Source organism: Macaca thibetana, chromosome 5 (assembly GCF_024542745.1).
Source record: "Macaca thibetana thibetana isolate TM-01 chromosome 5, ASM2454274v1, whole genome shotgun sequence".
Lineage (NCBI taxonomy): Eukaryota > Metazoa > Chordata > Mammalia > Primates > Cercopithecidae > Macaca > Macaca thibetana.
In genome coordinates, this window is record NC_065582.1 from 130,604,658 (window position 1) to 130,610,657 (window position 6,000).

Below are 6,000 nucleotides of genomic sequence, written 5' to 3' on the forward strand. Positions count from 1 at the left end.
AATACATCATACATTTTGGTAATACCTATGTAATTGACAGAAAACATATAATGAATATACACTTAACAGTGCTTTGTTTTAAAGACTCACAGCTTATACTAACTTATGAAAATCTATGCTAGTATAAACATACATAACAAATGAATCCAACTGCAGTTTGAGTGTAGGTATATACATACTAATAGGATTAGTCTTTCTTTCCTTTTCTTACTTTTCCTAAGATTTGATATTTTATATGAAACTTATTTTTAGTAATGTTCTCTCCATCACCTCTAATAAGGAAAGCATAGAGTCTTAGAGCCAGATACTTCTAGGAAGTTAAACAGATATTTTCATTTGATTCAACAGAAAGTTATTTGACACTCCACAATCTAAATACTATATACATCTACTTACATTTTAATTTCACAATTTATACAGTTTGATTAATTCCAATACAATATCATTACATCTGGAATCTTTTCTGAGTTTGTCCAGTCCCTAGAAGGAAAAGATAAAAGCCATAGTTGGCTTACCAAACACGCACAGGACAAGGAAAGCCATTGGAAGAGTGTTGGTGAGTTCTGAGTACCCATGTCTGTCCTTGATCTTGATCCTGGTCTGGATGGCGGAATCAATACTGCAGCCCACTTGCATGTGCTCTCTGTAACCCTGAGAACTTTTTATTGCTCTCCTTGTACTCTCTCTCTTTGCTAAAGAATAAAAGGTGAAGTTTATCAAGTGCCATATTTGTCACTCACAAGCCAATAAGGAAGCTGAGTTTGTTTTTCAAACTTTGTTTTAATTGGGTCATTTGGAGCACGATGAGATGAACTTGTTAAATAGAAAAATGTATCTGTTATTTCCTGGGGTGAAACTGCATAATTGTGAAAGGGTCAATGTTAGTTGCAGTTAATGGTGACTTACAGAATGGAGTCTTGAAAATGTCTTTGAATCTTTACCAAGGACATGTTTGTACAAAACAAGGAATTAAGATGCTTTTCCTTAGCAAGTATTTGCTTTTGAATTTTGTACCTATTTGCGTAATCCTATTTAAAATCTCAATATAGATTTCCAAACTAAGTCTACTTGCACAGTCTAGATATACTGCAGAAAAAAATTGAGTTCAGAATACAACATATTCCCTCTCAAGAATTGAAAACTACAATTTACTTATTGTTTGAAGATAGCAGTTTCCATGCGCTTCAAGCTTAATTAACTAACAGTGAACTATGAGCTTTCATTTTATTTTTTAAATAGTGTCATAAGTGACCTTAATTATTCTATACTGAGTACAGGTTTTTTTTTTTTTTTTTTTTTTTTGGCATTAACAAATCAAACAGTCAAATATTTGAACTAGTTTTCTAGTGCTACCATAACAAAGTACCACAGAGTGAGTGGCTTAAATAACAGAACTTTTTATCTTACAGGTCTGGAAGCCAGAATTTCACAATCAAGATTTGACAGGTTGTTTATTTCTTAGGACTGTGAGAGAAGGAGTTGATCCAGGCATCTCTGCTTGCTTAGTAGGTGGTCATCTTTATGTTTACATGATATTCTTCTTGTATGCTTGTCTGTCTCCAAATTTCCTCTTTTAATAGGAGCACCCATCATATTGAATTAGCAGTTTACCCTAATAACCTCAATTTAGCTGGATTACCCCTTTAAGGACCCTCCTTCCATATAAGGTCACATTCAGAAGTACTAGGTGTTAGGATCTTGGCATATAAATTTGAGTGGGACATAATTCAGCCCATAACAGCATTTAACTGAAGAATTGGTGATAACTAGAGGGTTGATACAGTCTAAAGGTAAAACAAGCCTAAATAGTAACTTCTCTTTTTCTTTTATGCTAATTCTCATTGTGCATTTATTTCTTGCCAGAATTTTTGCTTGACGCTATTTGAAGATAACAAAAGTTGAATTTCTGCTGTTGACTGTATGGAGAGACAGACAGGTCAACAGATTAATCTAGAGGTGATCTGTATTATAATAGGTGTATATCTGTGACACTGTGGAGGGAAGGAGGAGGGAGAACTTCCCCAGGGGAGTCAGGGAAGACTTTACAGGAGAGGTAACATTGAACTTGTGAAAAGACAACAGAAACTCATTATTACTTTTATTTAAAAGGCTGATATGAATTTGGGATAGAGAAATGCATAAAGTGGCACTAAGAAGATCCAGACATGTTAAGAAGGGAAAACACTCTATTTCAATCTGAAAAGGAGACGTTGTAATAACTTGACAACATTCAATTGACTGACCAGATCTTGGCCTTTGTACAAATCAAGAAGTAGAACAAAAGCTAGAAGTATTACTCAGAAACAGCCCTGTTTCCATTGAATCCATTTTTCTTCTGTACAAAGTGAATGTAACAGAATTTTGTGCTAACATTGTGTACATGTACTACCATGATAATAAAAAGTACATTTAGATGTTGTATTCTTTAAAATATTTATCTGTACTGAGACCCAATCATAACAACAATTTTGTTATTGTACTCTCCTTTGTGCTAACATTGCTCTACGACTTTTTGTAAGTCTGGAAATTGTGCAAGGGGTATTTCTAACTTAGAAACAAGACAATAAAATATGAAAAAGGTGAAAGATTAAAAATACCCATGCATTCTTAGCAGCTTCTCACTTTAAGAGGAAGAATCTGTTTTCCAACCCCCTTGATTCTGTGCTGACTTTTTGACTTGCTCTGGCACTAGGATATTTTAAAAGTGATGCTGTAGATGTTGAAGGTGAACACGGCAAAAAGCCTAGGAGCTTCTCCCCTGCCCTCTTAGAATGCTGCTGCCAAGCTCATCAACTAGAGACACTAGGACCAGGAAATGGGTAATACCAACAACCAGACACGTGAGTGAGGCAGCCCCAAGCAAGTCACCAGGAAACTAACTACAGCCCCATGAGTGACCTCAGGAGACACCATCAGAAGAACCACCCAGCTGATCCCGAGGTTTTTTCACCTCGCCCAAACTGATGATCTTCAGAGTCATGAGTCAGAATAAAATGGTGATTGTTTTAATGCACTGCATTTTGGAGAGACAATAGATCACTGATAAAGTAGCAAGTCAAATAAAGTGGTGTATTACTCTGCTCTAGCACTGCTATAACGAACTATCTGGGACTAGATAATTTTGAAGAAAAGAGGTTTAATTGACTCAGTTCCACAGGCTGTACAGGAGGCATGGTTGGGGAGGCCTCAGGAAAGTTACAATCATGGCAAAAGGCAAAGGGGAAGCAAGCATATCTTACATGGTGAGAGCAGGAGGAAGTGAGAGAGTGAAGGGAGAAGGGACCACCCTTTTAAACCACCAGATCTCATGAGAACTCACTCACTATCATGAGGACAGCAAGGGGGAACTCTCCTCCATGATCCAAACACGTCCCATGAGGACCCTCTTCCAACACTGAGGATTACAACTCGATGTGAGATTTGGGAGAGAACACAGAGCCAAACCATATCAAGTGGCCTAACCCATTTTATCCTTGAATTGTTTGACTACAATGTGCATTGCTTTCTTTAGATTGTCCTAAAGGAGCTCATGGTATAAATGGCTATTAGTTATTACTTAGAACCCTGACATTGGTTCTACAAATTTTAGAAAGCCAATTCTACAACCAGCATTCAAGCTAACAATCTTTAGCAGTCATGAAAAAATCTACTTTTAATGAAAATCTCCCTGTGTTAAACATCAGAAAACTGAAATCTACCCCAATATTGTAATAAAATAGTTCTGTGACATTTGGTAACTCCTTGCAGGTCTCTGAGACTTCACAATTCCATTTATAAAATAAGAAGACTGGTTTTTTATTTATGTGATCTCATATTGTGAATCAAATTCCTGTCTGGCTATCAAGGGATCAGTGTCTGGCCTTAATCTTTGATTGGTTTGTTCATCTCCCATTCAATCCGGCTTCCTTTTTGGGGATTGTTGAAAGCAGCAGGAACAATTATAACTAAACTACACCTATAAAAGAAAAGATTTACCACTTCTAATGTGGAGGACAAAAATGACGATAGGAGTACTAACCTCTTCACAGGTCAACATGAGGTCCGGGATGTAGTTCGGTAAACTCTCTTCCCCCAACTTGAGGGCCTTATGAATTGAGATTCCAGGTTTTAATATTAAGTATAACCAAGATGCCCCGCTAGTAGGGTGATTTGTGACTCTCCTGTAAACACAGAACTACCATTCCTTGGTTTGAGTTGGTTACAGTTTCTGCAGAAGAATTCACACTTACAATCGCCCCTTTGTGAGGTCAAGAACTCAGTTGTCTGCAGCAATAGCCAGTGTGGTTATGCTCTGTCCTATTAGGATCTTTCACTATTTTCTGCCTCATTTCCCATTTTCCTTCCTCCTGGTTCTCCTTAGTAAAAGAGTAGGTGCATTTGGCCCAACAACCCCATTACTGAGTATATACCCAAAGGATTTTAAATGATTCTACTATAAAGACACATGCATAAGTATGTTTATTGTGGCACTCTTCACAATAGCAAAGACTTGAAACCACCCCAAATGCCCATTAATGATAGACTGGATAAAGAAAATGCGGCACATATAAACCATGGAATACTATGCAGCCATAAAAAAGGATGAGTTCATATCCTTTGCAGGGACATGGATCAAGCTGGAAACCATCATTCTTAGCAAACTAACACAAGAACAGAAAACCACACACCACATGTTCTCATTCATAAGTGAGAGTTGAAAAATGAGGACACATGGACATGAGGGTGGGAGACGTCACACACTGGGGCCTGTCGGGGGTTGGCTGGGGGAGGGGTAGCATTAGGAGAAGTACCTAATGTAGGTGATGGGTTGATGGGTACAGCAAACCACCATGGCACATGTGTACCTATGTAACAAACCTGCACATTCTGCACATGTACCCCAGAACTTAAAATGTAATAAAAATGTAAGTAAATAAATAATAAAATAGTAGTCATAAGCCTTTGCTGTCAGGTATAATTTCTGGGGGGCCCAATATGTTCAGGCTCCCCCCAAATGGAGTCTGACACAAAGACTTAAGTCTTACACAAACCTTGTGCAGTGGTCCTCAGAATTGTCCCACTAAGGCTTCAATTTTGAGGCGTATTGAAGTAAAACAGAAGTTTTAACTTCCTGTCTTAAAGAACTAGAAAATCCAAAGAATATATGAAGCAACTCCTTTTACACATTAGACAACAAGCAGGGGAACATTAGAATCCCTGAGTAAAGGAAATAAACAAGATGAGATCGATGAGCACCCTGGATGTTTTGCTGGTGCAATTCTGGACCACTGTGCAGGAGGAGAGATCCAAAGCAGACCATGGTAGTCTTGCTGAGTTGAGGGAGCACAGATTTGAATAGAGGATAACTGGGGTGACTAGAAGTTTAGGAAGAGTTGGAGGAAGGAGAGATCTGTGCAGGAAACCTGAGCTCCAGAAATCTGCCGTGAGGTCCCATTGGGTCTGTTTGATCAATATTAAGTCACGCATGCATAGGATGAAACTCCTTAAGACAAGCAAAGAGTAACCAGAAAATTGTTGGCTGAGGAAATCTCAGACATAACATGGAGTGGGCAGATATTTGAGGTCTGGCCTGTCAGAGAGAAGAGAACTCATGAGCACTCAGGGCAACACTAAAGGCACGGGAGGGCCATGATTTAGTACTACAGCTAAACAAACCCTAGAGTGAAGAACATTTCTAGACCACCCTAATGAAGCTCAACAACAAGTCTCAAACAGATAAAGGTGATGCCCTAGTGACTTAACTACTTGACAGAACAAAGCCCAAGACTCTAAAGAAGGAAAACAAATATTGACACTCAGCAACACAAAATTCACAATTTCCTGCAGACATCAGCATAAGCCATAATAAGTAAAACAAAATAAAGTCAGTATAAAATCAGGCATGACAAAATGATAAACTAGTGGACAAGAATTTTAAAATAATTATTACACATATGCTCAGCGACTTAAAAGAAGGTATAATCATAATGAAGAGAGAAGTGGAACATTTTATATATTTAT